General features: G+C 43.1%; 2 long non-coding RNA genes across 2 annotated transcripts in view; one reads left to right on the top strand and one right to left on the bottom strand.

Moving 5' to 3' along the window:
- Positions 1 to 3820: 3820 nt before the first annotated feature.
- Positions 3821 to 23739, top strand: LOC102452398 (uncharacterized). Its single transcript, XR_003089896.2, has 3 exons — positions 3821 to 4623; positions 19565 to 19709; positions 21781 to 23739. It is a non-coding gene; the product is annotated as an uncharacterized LOC102452398 (long non-coding RNA).
- The window catches only part of LOC142830991 (uncharacterized), a 23495-nt gene continuing 14971 nt past the window's right edge, over positions 16205 to 24728 (bottom strand). The window contains exons 2-3 of the long non-coding RNA XR_012906575.1: positions 20150 to 20212; positions 16205 to 17873 (exon numbers count right to left, since the gene is read on the bottom strand). This is a non-coding gene — a long non-coding RNA (uncharacterized LOC142830991). The remainder of the gene's footprint in view (positions 17874 to 20149; positions 20213 to 24728) is intronic.

The following is a 24728-nucleotide window of genomic DNA, read 5'->3' as shown; positions in this document are numbered from 1 at the left end:
TCCCTGACAGACCACTGCATGTTGTATGTCTAGCAATGGGGATCTAGTTGCATACTGTGGCAAATGCTAATGAGGAGATTGCAGGGACTTAAAAATTAATAGCAAGAGGTGATCAGTGGGGGAAGGAACCCTGTTTATAGTCAAAGACCAAAGGACTTGTCTTTGGAAACAAGCTGCCAGCAGGAGTGGCCTCACAGAAGGGGTGTCTGGCTTCCCTGCATACAACGTGCCTAAGTGCAGTGTGTTAAGTAGAGCGATAGAAATGTAGCCGTGTTAGTCTGGTGTAGCTGAAACAAAAAACAGGACGATGTAGCACTTTAAAGACTAACAAGATGGTTTATTAGATGATGAGCTTTCGTGGGTCAGACCCACTTCCTCAAATCAAATAGTGGAAGAAAATTGTCACAACCATATATACCAAAGGATACAATTAGAAAAATGTATCCTTTTTTTAATTGTATCCTTTGGTATATATGGTTGTGACAATTTTCTTCCACTATTTGATCTGAGGAAGTGGGTCTGACCCACGAAAGCTCATCATCTAATAAACCATCTTGTTAGTCTTTAAAGTGCTACATTGTCCAGTTTTTTGTTTAAGTAGAGCAGTGATGCTGAGGTGAAACTCAGAAGCTGGTGTGTACCACCCCCTTGAGACCGGTGCCTCGATGTGCCCAGAGGAACAGGGGCTGGACACGCCACAGGGATGCTCAGAGGATGCAGGGATTGGTGTTTGCCTGTCACTAACCTGCAAAGAGAGAGCGGGGCCTGCAGAAGCATGGAGGGGAGTGCTGGTGTTCCCAGTAGCTGCGGGAGACAGAGTGTTGACCACTGGGGGGCACAGGCAGGGCTCTCTCACACTGACGCCATGGGTAGTGAGAGGCCTACGGTTTTACACATGGACTTATGGTTGAATTTTGTGCCTTAGCTGCTTTCTTTGGGGGGGGGGGGGTGGGGTGGATGGCTTCCCTCAAAAGTCCAAAAATTAGAGGCTATTTTTTAAAACAATAATTAAACTTATTTCATTTAAGGCAAATGTGATTTGGGGTAAGAGGATGTAATGGGAGTTAGTAACATCTCAAATAACTGAGCACTGCACATGTACTTACCACCATCATTTCACCATGGGAGTACATCTACACACCAGCATTATTTCAGAATAACTAACATTATTCTGAAATAACATAATCAGTGTCTACACACAAGCAGTTATTTTGATATAATGTCCAGCAGAAGTACTTTTTACTCTGACTCCTATAACCCTCATTTCATAAGGAGTAAGGAAAGCCAGAGGAAGAGTTCTCTGTCTCAGATTTCTTGCTGTGTAGAGAGCACCAAAAGTCAAAATAAGCTATTTCGACTTGAGCTATACAATTGATATAACTCAAGTTGCGTAGCTTATTTCAGATTTAGCCTGTTGTGTAGGAGGAACATTTCCAGCAGATCTAGAGAAATGATTATTCCCCTTTATTCAGCACTGGTGAGGCCACATCTGGAGTACCGTGTTCAGTTCTGGGCCCCCACTATAGAAAGGATGTGGACACATTGGAGAGGAGGGCAACTAAAATGATTCGGGGGCTGGAGCATGTGACCTATGAGGAGAGGCTGAGGGATTTGGGCTTATTTAGTCTGCAGAAGAGAAGAGTGAGGGGGGATTTGATAGCAGCCTTCAGCTTCCTGAAGGGAGGTTCCAAAGAGGATGGAGAAAGGCTGTTCCCAGTAGTGACGGATGGCAGAACAAGGAGCAATGGTCTCAAGTTACAGTGCGGGAGGTCTAGGTTGGATATTAGGAAAATCTATTTCACTAGGAGGGTGGTGAAGCACTGGAATGGGTTGCCTAGGGAGGTGGTGGAATCTCCATCCCTAGAGGTGTTTAAGTCTCGGCTTGACAAAGCCCTGGCTGGGTTGAGTTCGTTGGGGTTGGTCCTGTTTTGGCAGAGGGTTGGACTCAATGACCTCCTGAGGTCTCTTCCAGCTCTAGGATTCTATGAGTCTCATAGCGCACGTCTACACAGCAGGACTAAATCCATAATTAGCTACACAACTTGAGCTACTTCAATTGCGTAGCGTAAATTGAAATAGCTTATTTCAACTGGACATTATTTTGTCATTATTCTGAAATAACTGCGGACTATGTTATTTTGGAATAGCGTTAGCTATTCTGCCATAACTCTGCTGTGAGGACATACCCATAGTGGATTACATCAGGCCCTCAGAACCACAAGATTATTTTAAGAGGCATGAGATTATATATATTGTTTACTTGTCTTCTGGTTTCTGAGCTTTCTTCTCTCAGAACCTATGAAGGCTAGACACTTAAATGAAAGCTGAGATTCTCTTGCACTCTTGATTCCAGCATCTGAGGGTTTAAAAACAAACACTACTCTGAAGAAGCATGATGCAATTGCTCTTTTTTTTACTACATACAAGTGTAAAATGGTTTCACAGAGACAGCTGGGAACTCTGCTTTAACACTTATGATAAGCCATTGAGAACATACAACACTGAAGGAAGGAAGGAAGGAAGGGTCTCTCTTTTTCCAAAAAAAAAAAAATTGCTGTTGATCACCTGCAATTGACATTAGAAACCCCTAGATGGCACTGTTGGTGCATAAAATGCAGACAATAGCCCATTTATATTTACTTAAAATGCATTTTTTAAAAACTCGCCTGATAATGTGGACGTATATTAATTAAAGACAAGTGGCTCATCTCAGATACACCCATCAGCATCTCAGAGTCCCAGATGCATGTTGTTGTTGCCATATTAATACTCCTTGGCTATTCCTGGTCCAAAAAGAGTTCTGGAACAGGAAGCACTGGCCTATCGGGAGAAATTATACTCGTATGCTATTTCTGGCTTGGTGTTGTAGACCCAACATGTTCTAGTCAGACAGACAACCATTGGAAGTACTAGCTTTTTTTCGCTTTGTGATCCCAAATTAGGCAATGTTGTGCTTGCAAATAGGGACTGTTCTCACTACTTCCAGACTTTCTGCTACCAGCTGTACACTGGAAAGCTCTCTGGACTTCCACAAACTGACAGGATATGCCCTAAAAAAACCCAGTTTCAACAGAAAATGTTGGCCAGCGTAACAGGGTCAACTCACCACCATGTCACCTACTGCTGGGTAGTCCAGGAATTAGCTCAGTTGATTGTACCACCTGCTGTCTGGCATCGCTCTGCTCTCTTTGCCTTCACTCTGACTCCGGACCAGCCTCTCTCCTTGGACTGTGGCTTCCTCTTCAGGACACTGCCCTTCGGCAGTGCCCACCGCTCCACTCTCACCCCTTTCCCAGGGTATTGGCAGTCCTCGGTCTTTACACCTGACACCGTGGCCAACTGCAGCCCTGAAGTCTAATCCCTGGCCTCAGGGACAAGCCACAGTCTGCACAGGACTTGCTCCAGTGTGGTGAGGTGCGGAGAAGATGGTACCAACCATCTTCTGCCCTCCTCCTTTCTCCTTGACTGCATCGTCTCAGCCCCTTTTATCAGGGACCACAGCCTAGTAGGTATCAAGCAGGCACTTCTCTGTGGCTCTCCTGGAAACTACAGATACAAAGGACCATAGTGCCTTCCTCACATATCCCAGTTGCTTCCCACACTTGCTTTAGAACAGCAGTGGGCAACTAAGCCTTGTGAGTGGGCCTTGCTTCATCTCAGTGGGCCACACGATTGAAATCCAGTGGTGGGCAACCTGCAGCCAACTAGAGTTCCACTTGTGGCCAGTGCACCCCTTCTCTACCTCCTTCCCCAACACCTCTCACACACTGTGGCACTGGAGCCTCCCCATTCCTCCTCCCCATTCCTCCCAGCGCTTCAGGAGTGCAGCCCGCTCACTAGGCTTGGCTCCCCATTGCTGTTCCAAAGCAAGCTTGGGAAGCACCTGGGACATAGGAGGAAGGCGCTCTGGTGCATTGTATCTGTAGTTTCCAGAAAATATAACAGCAAAATGTTATCTTTAACGGTAACCAGCATGTTGAATCCCATTCTGCAAATCTCTCTCTCCAAAGAGAAAGATGGGGACCGTTCACTTCCTTACTTCTATGGACACCTTCATTGATATCAGTGGAGTTATACTGTCATAGAACTGGTGAGTGAGGAGATGTGGATTCCTGATGCTTTTAACCTGGTTGTAATAACTCAGCAAATTGCAAAATCTGATGTGGAAACTGCCATTCATTTTTAAACACCCAGAGCACATTTACAAAGAAGAGGAGTCTTGATGGGCTGCATTTTTCTTTTGCTGAAAGGCAGAAAACTGTGGGAGGAGGAAGTGTAAAGTTCTCCTTGCTAACAGCTGCAAAACAAGAAACACCATTTCAGCAGCTCTCTGAGTACTGCAATTAGAGGGCTCACGGATGGTAAATACCTCATGTGACTGAGCAGAAGGCCGGCACTGTCACTTGTATTTAACTCCGCAGACTAGCTTTCCTTTGCAAACAGACCATTGCCAAAGACCTCTTCAGAAGGGCAGCTCCAAGCACACCATCTTCATTTGAAAGGGTGAATCCACCTGTTGAAACGAACCGTGAGCCACAGATAGCCTTGGCTTGAAGAAATACAGGGAAGCCAACAGTTGACAGCAACTGCAGATGTGCACTGCATACATGTCTGGAGATAAAGGTATGTACAGCCCCGTTAATCCAATACAAAAATGATTTCAGCGCGCAAGTTTTAAAAAAAGCAATAAAAGGCTCCGTTTGCAGATAGTCACTTGGGACTCCATTCAGCTCTATGGAATGAAAATGCAAGTGACTCACTGCTGGGGGCAAAGTTACCGAGGGCTAAAGGAGCGCTCCCTGGAACCACAGATCTCAATGGAGCGGATTGGGACTTTCATCCTTCCAAGACCGATACATTGAATGTGCAGTTTATGCTAGGAGGGGACTGGTGCAATGAGATTTTTAACTTTGAGACCCCATCTATTCTGGGTAGAGGCAGAAATGGAAAGATGCTGACACCGGTATCCTGAGAGGAAAGAGAGCTCTGCCACGGCTTTCACTCTAGGGGGGCTGTATTTCATCACGCGCTGTGCACAGCCTAGATTATTCTGAAGAACTGATTCTGGGTCATTCAAAATGAACGTTGCTATATAAATGTAAATGTCTACTTATTTCTACCTGCACACAATAGGAGTAGATCAACTCTGCCCTTTTTGGAGAGCTGTGTGTGAAGACCTTCTTCTAGAAGCATTTTCCATATCTTCCAAGTGCTTCATTTTTCACTGCTTCATGAATCCATGTGTCTAACCCCATCATCTTGCCTCATGCTGCCCAGCTGAGTAGTCTACCTCACTTCCCTCTTAGTTTAGCCCTGCAGACAGATTTAAAAGCCTCCCCCCTCTTCTGGTGTAACAAAAAGTACAAACCAAACAAAACAAATCTAATTCTTTGATCTAGGCTCCCGGCCTCTCCCATCAGCAGATCTTCATCTTTTTTGGAACATAGGTCAGATTCTGAAGGATGGGCTATTTTCTTCCCTCAATTCAAGCAGCCAGCCCCTAACAGAGGTCCATCACAAGGTCCCAGAGAGAAGCAGATGCTTAGACTACCATCCGTAGCACTTAAAAAAAACGTAACAACAAATAGCTCATGGTACCATCTACATGCTTTTTTAGTCTTTACAGTGCTACCAGACTTTCGTGGGCACAGCCCACTTCTTCAGATGACTGGAGTGTTAGAGGTCCAGAACCAAGAATTCCCTTGTTTATTCTTGGTTCTGGACCTCCAACAGCTCATGATCCCATCTACATGTTTTGTTATCTTTAAAGTGCTACCAGACTATTTGTTGTTTTATGTTACAGACTAACTTGGCTACCCCGCTGAAAAATCTGTAGCACTTGTGGGTCTATAGCAATCAGATGCTTGGCTAAAAGACTAACAGGATAATCCATCGGTGACTAAAAAAAGTCACAGATACACTGGATTCGAAAGTACAAACAGTTACATTCTCAAGTGTCTCCTTAGGAAGCCTCCAACAGTGTTAGAGATAACTGAAGACTAGTAACCATGGTCCCCACTTAGCCTATTTCTGTTAGAAGTACTTACGCAGGAAACATGGTCAGAGTTCAATTCTATGTTGCGTATCATTGATGGCCATTTTGCATTGTCCTCGGCTGACACAGTTGCTCCCATACATCTCCCACTAACAAGCTGTTCTACCGCGGTTTGAGTCAATATCCAATATGCGGAAGCTGTTCCATATGCTCACATCCCAGCTCTTACCTCCCTATGGCCCCCAAATGGCATGCTCCTCCCAGGTCTCTCAAGACAACTGGCCTGATGCAAACACTCTTGGCCACCTTCCCACTCCTGCTGACCTGTGACCTTCCAGATGGTGCTGGGAGAAGAAACAGTACATTTGCTCCTCAGCATTGGCCTCTGCACTGCTCTTTGGTTTGGGATGCAAAATGGAGGATGATCCATTTAAGGCTTAATGGAAATAAAGCATTAACCTCTGGGGCTCTGATGTGAAAGGCTACTGTCTGGATTTAGCTCTGCAGGGGGAAGCAGCTGATGCAACTGACCTACATTTTTAAAAAGTGAATATTGATGATGGGTACCTCAGTGTTTGGATGCCCAATTTGAAACACTGTAAATGGGCCTGATTGGGGGTAGGGTCAGAACTCAGCTGTTAGGACAAACTTCATCTCTTTAAGGCAACTCAAACCGGGCACCCAAAAGATGAGACTTGGAAAATGTAAGCCTTGGGTAACTGAGATTTCAAACAACTGTCTTTGATATAAAAATATAGACATACAACTTGGCTACAAAACTTTTTTTTAATCTTCTTTCTCTCCCCACCACATTCTAGAGGAACAAGGAATTTAGGGGCACAGGGTGAAAACCTGGCTCCATTGAAGTCAAAGGCAAAAATGCCATTGACTTCACAGGTGTCAGGCCTGAAAACCCACACTGGAATTAAATCAGAACACAAGGGCTCTTCAATTTTCATGCCAAGGGCTTGGAATGACAGGGACCAAAAGTAGCTGGGACCCTACAGCACTTTTAATATCACATTACTTCTTAGCACCATACCAGGCTGTTAGATTTTAAGGAAAACCTACTCCATCATCCACCATTGTCTACGATAGCACAAGGATCTCTAACAATGTTAATTAGGCAGTGTGGGCAGCAGGAGATAATATTGCTTACCAAATCAGTTCATCCCTCCTCTCTCCCCCCAAGTAAAGAAATTCAGAGGTTGGAAATCTTCTCTCCTATGTTTAAACAAAACTGATGCTTACGATTCTCTATATTCAGTAGATATTTGCAGAGTTATGCTTGCTTCATTACCTGAACGAATATAGCAGTCTTTAGTAGGTACTTAGTCACTGTAAGTCTGTCTGTAAATAAAAATGCTTTGCTACATGGTTAGCAGAGAAAAACATTTTAAAAATCACAGTCTAATTTCTTGAGGACTATCAATTTGTCAGAGGCGAGCTTGTTTGTATAATTTCTCAGGTCTTGTCTGCTGCAAATAAACCTAAATGTTCTGCACAGAAAGGCCCCATTTTTAGCTGAGCTTTAGGAACCTCTATGATAAATAAGAACTGAATTCAGCAGAAAAACAAAAAACACCACTTTGTTTTGCTGTCATCTTGTAATAGCACAGGTTTCCTTCTTTCCAATCGTTTAATATACTGTGTTCTTCACAATATTGATTTTCTGAAATGTGGTTCTGGATATTTGGATTTTACTTAATACCTTTTAACCTAAACATACAGAAAATGTGACTGCCCGCTCTGCAGCCCCTTACAAAATACAGGGAAAGTAATGAGTGCTTCTGGGGGAGAAAATGGGTTTTAAATACAGAAAGGCACATGGAAAAAGAACTTGAATCGCTCTGATTATTCTTCTGGCTGTATACACAGGAAGGTTTATTATTCCCCAGGAACTGGCTCAGCTATGTGAAACCTTAATATCAGAAGGCGGATGATTGCGCTGCTGATTCTGAACAATATTGTTCTGAATGGAGGAATTTTATCTTACCCTGCCACAAGGGGGACTCTTAGGGTACGTCTAAACTACATGCTTCTGTTGGCAGAGGCATGTAGATTTGTTTGTTCAGCAAAGGCAAATGAAGCCGCGATTTAAATGATCGCGGCTTCATTTACATTTACATGGCTGCCTCGCTGAGCTGACAAACAACTGATCAGCTGTTTGTCGGATCAGCGAGGCAGCCATGTAAATTTAAATGAAGCCGCGATCATTTAAATCGCGGCTTCATTTGCCTTTGCCTATCTGTCTTATCTACATGCCTCTGCCGACAGAGGCATGTGGTCTAGACACAGCCTTAAGGAGACCAACTTACTGCAAAGTTCGGAGAGAGTTTCCCCTTGTTCTATACCTGAGCTCGTGGACAAGGGTAAAAAGACACCTTAGGCAGCAAGTCCCATAGCGACAGATATGTGAGACTGCTGTGATGCGTGCCTGCAGAGATCATTTGCTTTAGAGGCAGCTGACCTGTGCTGACCCCAAAGCCCTTAAATTTCTTTGTAATGTGTTCAACTGCATAAAATGGGAATAATAAAAATACTTCACTTCCATTTTTTGTTGGTCTTGTCTGTTTAAATAAGAAACGGTCTTTGGGACTGGACCACAGGAGATGAATTACTTGATGATCGCCCGTTATTATTCAATCCCTTGAAAACATCTGGCATTGGCCTTTATTAGAAGATTAGTGTGACAGGATAGCCCCTTGGGATACCACACGATGTGCTCAAGATACCACTAAGCCCACCTTTTCTGCCATCCTGGGGGTTCTCTTAAATCTGTCTTGCTGAGCCAGGCTCTTACGATGCCTCCAACAAAACACGGGCAGAGCCAAACCGAACTGCAGAACAATATAGATACTGAGACCAGCTCTTGGAAGACTCATCTTAAGGGACTTGCCACAGCACCCAGATGTCCACTTCTCTTGGAGTATCAGCTAGGGATGTAAAAGCTTAATCTGTTATCTGGTAAGCATTAGCCTTATTGGCATGCTTACCCAGTAACCGATTAGCCAGAGGGCGGGGCCCAGCCTAGCTGGAGAAGCCCTAGGCTGTGGCACAGCAGGCCTGGCTGGACCCAAGAAGCAGCCCCTGGCTGGATTGGAGCATCGCCTCCCCCCTGTCTACAGCATGTTAGGCAGACCAGAGCAGCCTTCCCGGCAAGCCTGGAGGCACCCCCCATCTGTGGCAAGATGGCTGACAGGACCCCAGTCACAGACTCCAACCTGGAGAAGCCCCCAATACAGGATCCCAGTACTCCATGGTTAACCAATTAAGCAATTGAAATTATACCATTTCACTGGTTAACTTTTTTAATGAGTTTACATCCCTAGTACCAACACAGAGTAATAAGACATTTGACTCTTCCCTCAATGTGTAGGAAGGTACGCACAAGTTCCTGTCCCTCCTCCCCTGCAGTTAGAAATGACAGAAACTGGGTTATCACACAAACCTGAAATAGATTTAAAGTAGTTAAAGAGTTAGCAAACAGAATGAAACAGACCACTATGAAAATAATATGAAGCATGCAAATGATGCAAGAGTCACTAAAGAAACTGCTTGTAAATAATAATTTCTCACCCTACATGTTGTTTTAGGTAGAGGCCTTCACTGGTCAGGCTAGAATCTTTTAGCTTGGTCTAGCAGTTCCACTACCTGCTGCCCCCCTCAATTCAAGTCCTTTTGTTTCCGGGTATTTTCAAGTGTCCCTTTGGGTGGGGACTAGGGAGGCAGAGGAGATGCAAATGGAAGGCTCTGATTGTTTTCTTCCCCTGCCTTATACAGAATTGCCATAAGGTGGGAATCTTGTGTTTGATTCCCCACTAGCCAGTGGAAACTTCCAGCAGTCCTTACTCTGTTTCTCCACAACGTCCATGAATCAGTGACAGTGTGGCGCATCTGCAAGAAGCTCAAACCTGTTCACAGTCCATTGTCCTTACTTACAGGCCATCAGCTTTGTCTGGCGTTTCCCTTGTAGTCCCTGCAGTGTTAGCATTGGGCATCACCCAGATTAGCACAATTGGAATACAGATACACAGTCAGTATCTCCAACTGTAGATACAAAATGATACTTGCCTACAAACTGGATACTTACATTCCGTAAATCATAACCGTTCCAACGCTGTCTTACATGAGTTATCTTGTATGAAATCCAGCTCACTTATGTCATATTCATATCATAAGCATGTTTTCATAAAGAATAGGGCATGTCACAATGGGATACTGGGCGAGATGAACTACTGGTCTGACCCAGTCTGTCCATTCTTATATTCATGGTCTACAAAATATTCATACCTAGCATGACGGAGCACCAATCTCCTTTAAGGGTTTTGGTTTTGTTTTTTTGGACTGCTGGAATGTAAACAGCAGCAATAGGAAGTCATTTTCTCCTAGCACTGACCAGGGACCTTTATTAAAAGTAAAACAGTATTGTGCTAAAAGCCACTCTGCCTCTTTGCTCCACTATAAAGCTTCCACCTAGGACTTTCCACAGCCATGCTCCTGCCTGATTTCTTACTAGAGATTTTTAAAGGAACAGACATATATTCTCCTACTCCTTTTTACTTCCCTGCTTTTGGGAAGGAAACACACTACTCCCAGCAAGCACTGCTAATGATACTTGCTTCCTGGTCAAGGATGACCCCACCAGATCCTACCTTTCCCTCAACAGTGGCTAGAAGAGCTTGCCCAACACCAAGAGGAGCATGCCCTCCATGGATATTCTGTGAGAAATATGGCTGAATCAAGCAAAATCTCACTCCCCTTCACAAAAGGAAAAGCAATATGGTTAAAAAGCTGAACTAAACTAGGGTTTTGAACCAAGTCTTTGTTAGGCTGTTACTTCTAATAAGAGTTAATTTATGAATATTGCCAAGTCTCAGCTATTACCTGCTACACACAATAGCTGCCTCCTCTGGCAAAAATGGAGAACTTAGAAACCTTAACATGAAATAGTGCTGGATCTGTTGTCAGCAGTAGCCAGAGAGATCTTGGACCTGATGCTACAGACTGACCTGTGCATTAATTTCCATATGATTTCCAGTAGAGTTCCATACATAGACATGTTAAGGATCAGGTTCTTTCTCTGGAGAAATCCTGTAGTGCTGTCATGTAGCACAGACCAACAGCCTGAAGCCGCCATTCAAAAACAAAGAAAAAAAACAATGGACTATAGAACAAAAATGAAAAACTAGATCATTAGAAGCATGTAAGAGTTTAGGTGATTATGAAGGGTCCTATGTAGCCAGAGATATTTCTTGCACAAACTTGACACTAGGTTGGGGAGTGGGGGGGGTTCTTTGTTTTTTGTATCCTACATCTTTTTTTGTGTGTGTCTGTTGAGTGTCATTTTTCAAAATTAGTGAAATGGTGTTTGTATCTATTCAGACTACATCAGCATTTCTGCTTTAAACTCCTGTTCCAGAGAGGCTTAACTTTTTTATTTTGATGTTAAACATTTTTTTAAAAATCCTGAAGGTAGAAACTTGAAGTCCTGGCGCTCAGCCCAGAAACACTTTTAAAAAAAAATTAAAAACAAGAATCCATTTGACTGGCTTTAAATTGTAAGAATGTGCAAACACTGAGGTTTACAAATAAAAATGAAATGTTGGAGACCCTCATAACCTGCTCTATGCTTTTTGCATAAAAATAATAGCACAGTAAACAGCTCTGTATAGTTTCTCTCCAACCGTTTAATGCAGACACACAGCACTACACTAATAAGAACCTCCATTATAGATCATAGGCCTAGTGTGTGGAGGTGAGGCAACATGAGAAGTCAGCTTTGTGCTTGGAATGCCTATTCTCCATTGTGGTGAGTGATGGGGTGAGGGAACAGAGCTGTAGGACAAAGGGACAAATACACTAAGTCCCACACCCCTCCACCTGCATTTATTTCTTTTGCCCAGTCCTCCCCTTTCCCCCCACTCTCCTTGAGCTGCTGGGCAATTCTCTGTTCTTGCAGCTGCTGGAGTTACCTGCTGAATGCCACAGGGTCCCAATGCATCACCTCACTAGTGCTACTTGAGCTGCTCCATGGTGCAGCCTGGCCTGACCTTGAGCCTGTCCTTCTAAGCTTCCGCCATTGAGGGATGGATCCTTCCTTTTACCAGCAGGGGGACCCTCTACCAGCAGAGGCGGCCCCCAGGTGAATGCCATCAATCAGTCTCCATCAGGGCCCCTTACCCATAGCCCAAAACTGATGTCCTCTCCCCCGCCCCGGTGCTCCACTCCTCCCCTCTCCACTGCCCTCTCCCAGCACTGAGTGTGTCAGGGGAAGGATCCTTGTTGCCAGGATCCAGGACAGGGGCACCAGCCCTTATCCCCCTGCCCAGCCTTCTTCTTCCTTTTTATCACTCCAGCAGCCGGCAGCCTTGGGGTTCCCCTCCCCACAGTATCAGGATTTAGGGATCCATGACACTACTCCCCCCTCCCCCCCCCAGGCTGGCCAACCACAGAAAAACAGCACAGGGTTTATGCTGATTGCCACCATTCCATGAGCTTTAAAACGCAACCTTCCTAAGAGCTCTAAAATCTGAATAGTTTCTCCCATTGCTTGGAAATCAGCCTCTCAAACATGCAGAGTAGCACTAGTGATCCCAATGTGGGCTCATTTGGCCAAGGGACCCCTGCATTACAGGCTGCTCCCCAGAAATGTCTGGATGAATCACAGACTGCATTGAGAGAGAGAGTGTGAACTCACCCCACCATCCATTATCATAACAAAGGAGAAGTCAATCCCAACCCCTTAGACAAAGGGGGTGTGTCTAGACTGGCAAGATTTTGCGCAAAATCGGCCACTTTTGCGCAAAAACTTGCCAGCTGTCTACACTGGCTGCTTGAATTTGCGCAAGAGCACTGAGTTCTAATGTAAGAATTCAGTGCTTCTTGCACAAATACTTTGATGCTCCTGCTCAGGGATAAGCCCTCTTGTGCAAGAATACTTGCGCAAGAGGGCCAGTGTAGACTGGCACCTTAATTTTTTGCGCAAGAAAACCCGATGGCTAAAATGGCCATCGGAGCTTTCTTGCGCAAAAGCGCGTCTATACTGGGCACGGATGCTTTTGCGCAAAAGCAAATCTTTTACGCAAAAGCATCCGTGCCAATCTAGACGCTCTTTTGCGGAAATACTTTTAACGGAAAAACATGATTTCCACAAAATCATGCCAGTCTAGACGCAGCCAGGGAGTTTTGCCCTACCTGCCTGTAGGCTGCTACAGTTTGTGACTCATGGGTGGTGGCAATTTGATTTTGAGGAGTAGGAGAGAATTAGGCAGGTGAATGCTTCCTGGGCAGGGCCCAATATTAAGAATCAAAGGAGTGGAGAAATTAGAGAGTGGTATGGGAGCTGGGTGGACTTGCCATTCTGTCCCTGGAGAAGGAAGTAGCAGCAAACTTGGATCAGTACAATCTGATAGCAAACTTTGCTGCAAGGAAGGCCAGAGTGCCAGCAATGTGACACTGATCATGATCAGTGAGGATTTAATAATTGTACGAACTTCATTATAATTATAAAAAGAGCTACAATATAACCACATTATAATTACACTGCTGGGCATTATCAATATTTAACCTGCAGCTGCCCTTGAAATTCACTGTAATCAGATTTCACCTGTATAAAAAAATGTTAAGATGGGCTCCCCATACAGGTGACTTGTCCCAGGCACATCTAAGATCTTATCTCACTCACCTTGTCTCTCTAACATCCTGGGATCAACATGGCTGAACATAGCATAGTCTCCATTGCATCACTCCCCACCCCCAACACTACAGGCGTTCCGGCACACAGTGTGTCCTGCCTCTGGTGGGGAGCAGGAGATTGTTTGGTATTAGTGCCTAGCAGTGGATCCTGTGTCCTACAGCTCTTGCAAGAGACATTCCTGCATGTTGCATGGGCATGAAAACCAGGAGGTAGCATGGAGACAAGGGGTTTCTGCGTGGATTTCTTAAGGTCTGCATACATCTTCAGCGATCTATTGGGTTCCATTCCCGCCTCGCTAATTTGGTATGTATTTTGGACTGTAAGAAAATACATTTGTATCCCAGTTTTCTAGAGACACAAAAACTGAGAATGTTTGTAGGAGAAAGGTATTTATAAAGCTTATCTCCTTACGGCTTATATTCATCTAATATCTAAAAGACAATACAGATTCATATGAGGTGTGTCTGACAACTAGATGGTTTGGGAGTGAGTGCGGGGTATCCAATCCCAGTTTGCACACACAAATGTTAAAAAATGGCACTGCATTTTTTTATGTGCTGTGGGTGAGATTCACTGTGAGGACTTACACATGGCAAGACCCTTTGAAGTACAGGGCTTTGAAATGGAACTGAAATAGGTTATAGGCGTTATGCTGGGGTGAACGTCACCCTCTGTCTGTTATGTGCATTGTATTTTAAACATGTTTTAACGTAGGTATATTACCCCCCCAAAAAAACCCCCACCAAAAACCACAAGCTCCAAGGTGGAGCTGGATTAAATTTGTTCCATTTATGATGTTCAGTGTACTACTGACTTTAGCTCCGTGTATTTCCCACATTTCAACCTGCCCAGAATTTAAAATAATGGGGGGAAAATAGTTGCATGAATAAATAATTCCAGAACCAGATTGCCTGGCTAGTGTTCTAAAGGGACCGATTAATCTGCTTGAACCACACAGCAAAGCGGAAACTGCTGAGCTGCATACTATACCGGCCCTATCTCTTTCCACAGCTAATGAAACAGAAATCCCTTCAGTGAAGTCTTTCAGTAATAAATAATTTCAGGGCTGTTGTTTAATAAGATACTTTCACGCTTGGAGGATTTGAGGAATTTACAGTAAATATGCCCTGTGTCGCATAGTATCTCAGAGGAGCAAATACCTCCACATCCTTTTAAATCATGTCATGTTCTTTTTATAATGATAAACAAGGAACAAGGGATATAGCTTTCTTACAGTTAAACCATAGTACATACATTTATTTCCACTGCTGAGTATTTTGCAGGCCTGGTTTGCACCTAAAATTTAGGTTAACCTAACTACATTGCTCCAGGCTATGAAAAAATTCATGTCCTGTTTGATATAGGCGGGTCAACCTAACCCCTAAAGGGGACTCAAATAGGTCAAAGGAATAATTCTTCCACTGTCCTAGCTATAACCTGTCGAGTGGATGGATTTTGTACAGCAACAGAAAAAAAACTCCTTCCAGTGCTGTAGCAAGTAAAAACAACACTGCCACTATAGTGCTTCTATTGTAGACCTATACTAGTCGAGTGAGATCTAGTAGGACACGAGGCAGTCAGAAGTGGGTTCCATTCCTATCTGTTACTTACCTGTGTGATATTGGGCAAATCACGTCATCGCTGTATTTCTGTTATCCTCCCCTTTGTCTCATTTGCATGGATCATAAGTTCCTCCGGGCAAGGACTGTCTCTCTCTGTACATTCTCCAGAACCTTTGGACCCAGTCTTGGTTGGTGCCTCTAACAGTTAACCTCATACAAGTCAATATACACTATAATCTAAACGAAACTGCCAGACTATAAAAAGGGCTTCTGAACCTGTGACGAATCAAAGACTCATAGACGTTAAGGTCAGAAGGGACCATTATGATCATCTAGTCTGACCCCCTGCACAGTGCAGGCCACAGAATCTCACCCACCCCCTCCCAGAATAATCCTCTCACTTATATCTCAGATATTGAAGCCTTCAAATACTTTGAAGACCCCAAGATGCAGAGAATCCTCTAGCTGTGATCTGTACCCCATGCTACAGAGGAAGGCGAAAAACCTCCAGGGTATCATAGCAACATATTCAATATCTCAGCATTGTGCGCCTATTTAGAAGAGTTTCACATTGAGTTGTCCACATTTGAGAGCAGCTGATCCCTTTTCCAGTTTGGAAGAGGTATCACAATGCCTCTTGCTTTCCTCCCACCCCCCACTTTCTTTTCTCATCTATTATTTGCTAACAAAATGTGTGTGAAGCCTGGATATTATGGTTATATTCTGCCATCTATATTACCAGAATTCTGAAAGTGATTATGAATTCAAAAGCAGAGGGTTATTACGTCATGCAGAGAACAAACAAGAGGATCATATTAACTTTGTGTACAAGCAAAAATCTCTAGAAATAACATAGTTTATTATTTGCATTGCTGGAATGCCTGGGGGCCTAGCTCCATTGAGTTAGACACTGTAAATGTGATAAGGGATGATAAGATACCAAAGATTATGACATAAGGTTGTAAAACAGTTTTAACAGAATGCTTTTCATGGTTTTCCAGAAAACATCCATAGGGCTGTAATTAGCCTGTCAAAATTTACCCTAAAGAATAGGTCCTTGTAATTCTCAGATGATGGGGAGCCTGAAAAAATTTTCTCTTTATGAGTCATGACTAGTAGATAAAGTAAAACAAAATAACTTCACACTAAAAACATGAGCTGTGAAAAGCCCTGTGGTGGTTATTTGGCTCTCCTAGTGCATGAGTGTAAGGAAGTCATTCAGAATGGTCTCTTGGAAAGACCTATTATTACAAGCCAAATGCAACAGAGAAGTGAACTAGTGCAGGCCATTTGTGGTTTCCACAAACTACCTACAAACATCTTGGCTTCTGTGCTTCATTAGTGGTGACACTGTCTATTCAAAAGGACCCAAATGAACAGAAAAAATAGACAATTTTTTGTAAAAGTACATAGTTTTTCATCTCAGGCTATTGTCTGTATAAAAGCTGTGTCTACACTACAAGCTAGGGGTATGTTTCCTGACACTAATCCTGACACTAATGCTCATCAAGCTAGCTTGAGTATAAGTGGCAGCGTAGTCATGGTAGCAGTAGCAGAGGTGTGGCTTTGCTGGGCAGAGTACACCACTGGTTTCAGCAGAATTTGTACTCAGCAGAACTAAGATACGCCTCAGCTGCCGTTACCCGGGCTACTGCTCATCCTTGCACTAGCTCCGTGAGAGCTAGTCCCCGTGTGTGTACACAAGCAGGGGATCGCACCCTTAGCTCAGAGTGCTTTATAAACATTAACTAGTTAACATTCACAGCACACTTGTGATGTCAGGTAACGTTATCTCATTTGTAGAATGGGAAACAGAAGTAGCGAGCTAGAGGTCACAGTGGCAGTTACATCCCTGAGATTCTCGATGGAATATCTGTCTCATACACAGTGTGTGATGGAGCTCCCTGAAACTTGTCCTGGGACACCTCTCCTGGTCTGTGTGTGAGGTTAACACAGGCTTCTTCTGCAGTGGTTTATGCCAACAGGAGCAGTAGGGTGCTGAGTGTGAGTACATCTGGCCATGCGAGGGAGAAGACTTCTTATGCCTTCCTCCCAAAACATGCCACAGCAGCCATGCATGATCCAGCTGGGATCTGCTGTAGACCACAGAGGGGAGTCAGTGGTATAGCAAGGACTCTTACCACTGGAATCCTTAGTCCTGTATTCTGAGCGGTAAACTGTGCCGCTCTCAATTAAATACGGTTGGTTATTCTGAAAAAGCAAATGATTTGGTCATCTGAGTTCACCAGCTCTAGAGCTGCATTTGACTAACATTCTTCTGCCACCTACATATAAAACTCCCATTTGTTAGGCGAAGAATTTCCAAGTCACTGAGGGCAATGCAGTTTTTCAAAAATCTCTGTTGTTCTCCCACTTCTTTCAGTTATGTGATCCTTCCTCAGACAAATTCTTTCTTCAGGTCACTTTGACCATTCTTGGAGGAACACAGAGGTAGTACTGTGCGATAAGACTGCAGCATAAAACATTCATTTTGGGTCTGTTCAGGATTCATTTCTCTCATTAAAGGCAACACTGAAGCTGAAGGTCAAGGGATAAGTCCTTACTGCTGCAAAATGCATTGTCAGAAACTGAATTATAACTGGCAGAACAAACAATCCTATCAAGAAAATAGAGAAAGGTTGGGTTTTTTTTTTTTTTTTTTAACTAGACCAAAATTCCACCAGGCTTCACCAAGCAGTGAAAATAGTTTCACTTCCATCAAGTTTGAATGATGAAATCTTGGGCAATCTGTCTTGCCCCCTCAAGATATATGCATTAAGTTTTGGCTGATTTTAGTCTAAAAAGTTGTACATGGCTAATAAGTTGTTTGTACCCCACCTTCCTGCTCAAAACAAGACGGACAACATGCTTTTTTCATCTGAGGCCTCCACAAAAGATGCATCTGCCACATCCATGCCACCAGAGAAGATAACAGAGATTCTGAGTTGTCAAAGACAGCCATGTGCTACAGGGTTTGCAGTTGCACGAAGATGGTCCTTCATGAGTACGTAGCCTATAGTCTGAAGACTAGATTCAGAAATAAAATCCCTCTCACAGAAGGGAGAGTGATAAAAGTAAGAGACTAGTGCAAGGCTAACCGTGGTGCTTAGTGACTGTGACACTATCTGACACTGATTGATTAAGAGGCTGAAAGTCTGACTGTGGTGTTGGGCTGCTAAGAATAAAAATAACTTTCACTTCTCATTCATTCCCATCCATCACCAGCAGACAAGTATTAGCTTTTGTAATAACAATGGCAGTTTCTTTCATGGGTGACACACGCATCTAAGTGAAGTTTATGCAGTTACCTTAGCAATTTTAAAAGTATCTTTAATCATTACACGAGTTTTGAAAGTTTGTTGTTTGTTTTTGCATGAGCCCCACAATGGCCACAGAATGTATTCAGAGTGCAGGCCAATAAATTCCTGCCGCTGGTTTGGTTGATAACTCCTTTCACAAAGATCTGTAGCAGGGTTATCATAATCTGTTTGTCATTTCCCTGAAGGGCATCATAATTCTGTCCTCAATTATGCATGTGCAGAAATCCCACTGATTTCAAATGAGCTTTCAGCACATGCTTAAAGTTAAGTATTCCTTGGACTAGAAATGCTTTACTGCACTTGGGCTGACGTGCAAACTCTTATATATAGTTGTTAATCCAGTGAACAGTTCCATTAACCGAAGTGGGTCTGGCCCACGAAAGCTCATCACCTAATAAACCATCTTGTTAGTCTTTAAAGTGCTACATAGTCCTGTATTTTGTTTTAGCTAGACCAGACTAACACGACTGCATCTTTATCACTGGTAGTAGTAAGCACTCAGCTCAGCAGCAAATGTTTGTGGGATGGGCACCACATTGTGCAACACAATCATGCTTCAGTGCAGCCTCACACACATCCCCAAGCAATGAGACCGCTCAGAATGAGGCTGTGATCATCAGGCAATGTCACAAATAGAATTTACAAGGTCAGCTTGCTAAGATAGCTAGGCAGGACACAGTGATGCCTGGAACTAATTAACAGTCCTCCAAGCTAATCTTATACAACGCAAGATACACACTTGAAAATTAAAACAACCTCAAGAATTTCAGGGCAGATTTTACACCGAATCAAGAAGTTGGACGTAATGGAGATATTTTCTTTTAGGTTTTGAAAATTGTTGCCATTCTCAGATTTAAAAGATTAAAGATTAAAAAGAGAACAGAGGGGTCCTGATTCAACAAGGTATGACTAATCTGCTGAAGTCAATACGACTACTTATGTGCTTCAAGTTATGCACATACTTAACTATCTTGCTATTCCTTTCCAGCAATGGGCAGTCTCAATCCCAAGTAATAAAGATGATCTGGAGGATGATAATGGCACAAGACTATCGTTAAGAGTTTTTGAGAACACAGTTACTGTCCACATTGACTCACCTTCTTCTACAACTATGGATCAAAGCTGTTAGCAAAGTAAGAGCAAAGCTGTTGAAATAGCTGCAGTTTCAGTTTTCATGAAATGCAAATAATTAGCAAAATTCAATAAATGTAAGATTAAATTTCTATTACATATCTTAAACTTTTTGAAATGTAAAAATTCATCAAAATTCCACATCTCCTACAAAAAACAAGAAATTACAATGGTTTAAGCAGTGGTGAGCTGAGCCTATTGCTTATTGAATAATAACTTGCTTTATCATCTGTTACTTCATATTCCCCATTGCCTTCCATTTGTATTAATTTCATTCACCTGTGATTGTGTTGTTGCCAATCTAGAATGTGAGCACATTGGGGCATGGATGGTCTTTTTACTTCATGCTTGGAAGCACTTAGAATAACAGTATCCCTAAAAGGCAACTGCAGTACAATGAATAATCAATTATCACTGCAAAATAAAAGTAAAAACTTCATACATCACCGTTCTTCCTCCATGTGTCTGATACTCCAATCACATAAGTATCATAATTTTTCAGTTTCTGTATAAAAAAAAAAATCAAGGCACAGTTGGGCATACAGGTTTGGCCATTTTAAACTCCAAATTAAGTTGTAACCTTGTTCAAGCATTTGCTAGTCTTAAGTCAAACAATAGGCAAATTTTAAACAATTACTGAACACAAACTGAATGATTAACTTAACTGGTCAATTTCACTTCTCCATTCCTGGGCTGTCTCAACAGAAAACAATTTTCTTGAATTTAGTTGGTTATCATTGGTGGCAAAACACATCTACTGCTTCTGTTGCTTGATTGTCTAAACATAGTTTATTAAATTTCTGATGCAACTCGTGAAAATTAAATGTAAAGTCACCATCTGCAAATTACAATTTGCTTGCTACAAGCATACATACAAGGAAAAACTCAATTGCTTAAATGTTTGTGGAAGGAAAACACAAAAGGGGCATGAATGTAACCAGAGTTAATACATTTGATAAATTGAACAAAGATTTGCAGAATAGTTTTTGCAGTATTCACTCAGCTCACATAGCGAGAATGTTTTCCACTTCAAAGAATGCAGTCCTTTCATCTAGGCGTGCGTCGTGCATAAAGTATTTTTAGCAATCCGTTTAATGAGTTGACATTGAAATGATTGTACTTCTGTTACAAAGCATTATTATTGTCAGAGAAGTGCACAGAGTTATTTCCTGCTAGCACTGAAGGCAATGGAAGTTTTGTCACTGACTTCAGACCAAGCACAATTATGCAGTTAAAGCATGTTGTCCTCTCTGCACACAAGAGGGCAGACAGAGATCAGGATTAAAAGGAAAGCATCTCATTAAGTGGTCTTTAAAGCCATATGAGAAAGATAAAATCTCTGAACCAATCACACAACCCTCCTGGAGCATGAGATGGGTTGGCATTCAGACATTTACGGGCCATTTGAGAAAGCTGGACTGGAACGTGCCAACACTACCCAAAGGAATGGACAGCTTGAAAGACGAGTGGTTCCGTTTATTCAAGTGTTAGGAGAGATGAAGGCTGAAGTTGGTCTAGGCAGACTTTGTGGGGTGTAGAATTTTGTTGCGGATGAGGTTAATTGTCTTGGGGGTTTTTTTCAAGTTGATTTTGTAATTTCTCTCAGAGCCTCACGATTAGGCCCCTCCCTATATTTTTGTCGAGTTAAATCAATCACTAAACCTCTACTCTGAATCCACCTCAGATCAGTAATGACAAAAAGTCCGTACTGTCCGACACATCCTCCTCCGTGAACTATACCAGTGATCTCATTATTGTTCCTATGGGACAAGGGTCCATAGCACAAACCTGATGCCACTACAATTGGTACTAATTTACACCTGTCGGCAGATACTTTTCCCAACTTGCTCTAACTTAAAGTCTAACCTGTCATTAGGGTAATGAGCCACCTGTGTCAATAACTCAGCAAAACTTGCTTAACCGTATCCCAGTAGCGTCAGGGGGTAGCCGAGTTAGTCTGTGTAACTCTGGTCATCTGAGCTTTTGTGGGCACAGCCCACTTCTTCATGATACCTTCTACATGTTTTGTTAGTCTATAAAGTGCTACCAGACCATTTGTTGTTTGTATCCCAGTAGGTTTGACCAGATTGTTCCTGTGAACCGGGAGTGTTTCAGACCAAACCCTGCCAGTCTGCCCCAGCAACTGAGGAAGCTGAACAGACTGAATGGAATTTGGAAAATGACCTGCTGCTTCCTTGGAGATGGTCTTGCCAATGCAGAAGTGGGACACACACGAAGGCTGAGAGAGCTTGCACGGCCACTGCCTGTGTTGTGTCGCAGCTCTTCTGCAGAGAGACAAGAGACTCAACCTGCCCACTTACACCAATGCAGCTTCCTACAAGACTATGTACTGAAAGTGCCCCAGACTCCCACATTTGTGGGGATGTTTTCTAGAGCACAGCAAGTGTTTGGGGCAGAAAGTAGAGCACCCCTTATTCCATTGCAACCTCCACATTTTAAAAAAAGACACAGTGGACCAGATTCTTGGCCCCTGGAAGGCTGCTTTTGGCTGTCCTGGGGGAGCAAAGCAGGCCTAAACTTGGTGTATTGGGTTCTCTGAGGATTTCCCTGTGTAACTTAGGGGATTCCCTCAAAGGTCTAGAGCCAGCATGACAGCTGTACACCAGTACCCTGTTTAGCCTCTCGCTCAAGAGAAAGCTTAGCTAGTATGTCCCTATGCCCTGGATTCCAACAGCTGGAATGATTCCTTGGGGCCAAGGGAGTCCAGGCAACCTGTGTGATGATCTTGGGGTTCATTAACTAACAAACCAGTGAATGAGGAAGGAATAAAAACATGTATTAAAAGCTGGAAGGCATCTGTAGTGAGCTTTCCCCCAACTTCCACCTCCAGGGAACAGCTGCCAATTCCTATGTTCATAATTCTGTCCCTTAGGAAGGAATGTCTCTAAATTACAATCTTCTACAAAGCTTTCTACTCAACCTGCTATAGTTAAGGCTGGAGACCAGCTCGTCCCCACCCACCCCTAGGATATGGAAAGTGTAATGGTGGCTTAAGGCCCCCTTTGCTTTTTCCTCTTATTTCCACACTGAGCACAACTTGTCTATACTACAGGCCCTGGCCCAGTGACATTGAAACCAAAAGTGGTTAGGACCTCAGTAAATATTCTGCCACAAGATGGGGTTTGCTTTGTAGGTGAGTGATCTACAGAGTTAAAGTAGTGGGATTTAAATATAGTTGGATCCCTGTAAAATAAATCTGTGTCAATATTAGTGCTTACAACACTAGAATCACCTGCTCAAAATAAAACATCTTTAATGAAACTACTTTTCAACATAACAGTCTTTTCTTTTTAATTCTTACTGAAAGAGCAGGACAAAATTAAAGGTACAGAATTTCTCAGGCATATGTGATCTAAAATAAGAAATAAAAGATGATTGCTATTAACTACATTTAATTGAACATATACGTTCCATATCTGAGATCGTTTTTACTTGTAAATCAAATGCACCTTTTTATTCTAACATGTGTTACAGTTTCCCCATATAAGCATGTATATATTAACACACTGTTACGGGTTTACTTTACGTTGGAATGAAAATCTGCTGTGTCAACGTCATTATGTTTTTATAACTCTCTTGACTTTCTTTTAATCAATAACAACAGGTTATGAGTCAAAGGGTTTTAATATTATTGTGCTTATAGGCCATTAGAATTGGAAATGAGCTCTATAATCTTTAATTTCCCCACAGATAACATATGGCGTTCATGATAACAAATGCACCAAAAAGTGATAGTTGGTCTTTATAGTCAATGAATCACTACTTTTGATAACTATAACTTTTTCCAGAAGAAACTCAGTTGAATTTCGACTAAGACATATCAATCCAACTGATATCCAGTTTTTGATTGAATTTTTGCCTATGAGAACTGAATTAGAGAAACTGAACATGTAAGAGAAAGGAAGTTTCTTCATCTCATTGATCTCTACATTAGTTAAGAATTAAGATGTTACTAAAGGTATGATACATACATCAATTACAGTGTAATACAGAACTCTACAATGTCCAGATTTATAAGCCACCCATCATAGAATGTTGGACTTTTGAAGCTCTGTCCTTATAGCATTTTGGCCAACAAGCTTCTTCATACTACAGGTTGAAACTCTCTTAACCTTGACTTTCTGGTCCGGCAGACCATGGATGTTCCAGGACCAGAGTGTCCCACTGGAGGGCAAGTGCCTGGGAGCCCTGCAAGCTGGCACAGCTGCAGGAGCCCATCTCTGCAGTGAGAGCCCGGCACACAGAGGCAGCAGGTCCGAACAGCGCAGCACTGAGAGCCCGGTGTGGGAAGGCAGCAGGGCTGCCGGGCGAAGCAGTGGGAGCCTGGAGAGCAAAGGCAGCAGGGCTGCCCAGCACAGCAGCAGGAGCTGGGCACTGACAGCTGGAGCCCGGTGCACAGAGGTGGCGGGGCTGCTCAGTAGAGAAGCAAGGGCTGACAGGGAAGCAGGGCCAGTGAGAGGGGGAGCCAGCTGGGAGGGTAGTGGTTGAGCCAGGGCTGGAGGGGCTGGTGGCAGACAGGCCAGACATGACCACCCCTGGTCTGGCAAAATCCCTCATCTGGGACCAGTCAGGTCCTGGGGTGCCAGACCAGGGAGGTCCAACCTGTAGAAGTAACACATGATATAGTTGGATGCATATCATACAAGTCAGCATTAAAAAGGTAAAAACAATCAGTCAACTAACTATTTTGATAAAGCTGAGAATGGAGACTAACAGAAAAAAGCAAAAAAGAAAGTACATGGATTACAAATCCACAAAATAATCATTAAGGCGGAGTAGTGTAATTCTACACTTCCTGCCTAGATAAAATCATCGTTTTATACCTCTGCTTCAGAGAAAGTCACTGTGGGGGTTAATACCTGGGAACTTCACAGAAGAGCAGGAAATGCCCACAGGTGAACAGACAGGTGAATAATGGTTGAGCTGCAAAGCACTGTGGGATAGCCATTGGAGGCAGGGGGGTGAAAGTGGTATACAGAAATTGTGCCCGCATGAACAAT

The sequence above is a fragment of the Pelodiscus sinensis genome, chromosome 11 (assembly GCF_049634645.1).
Source record: "Pelodiscus sinensis isolate JC-2024 chromosome 11, ASM4963464v1, whole genome shotgun sequence".
Classification (NCBI taxonomy): domain Eukaryota; kingdom Metazoa; phylum Chordata; order Testudines; family Trionychidae; genus Pelodiscus; species Pelodiscus sinensis.
The sequence above is the reverse complement of the archived record's forward strand: the minus strand, read 5'-3'. Positions and strand labels throughout refer to the sequence as shown.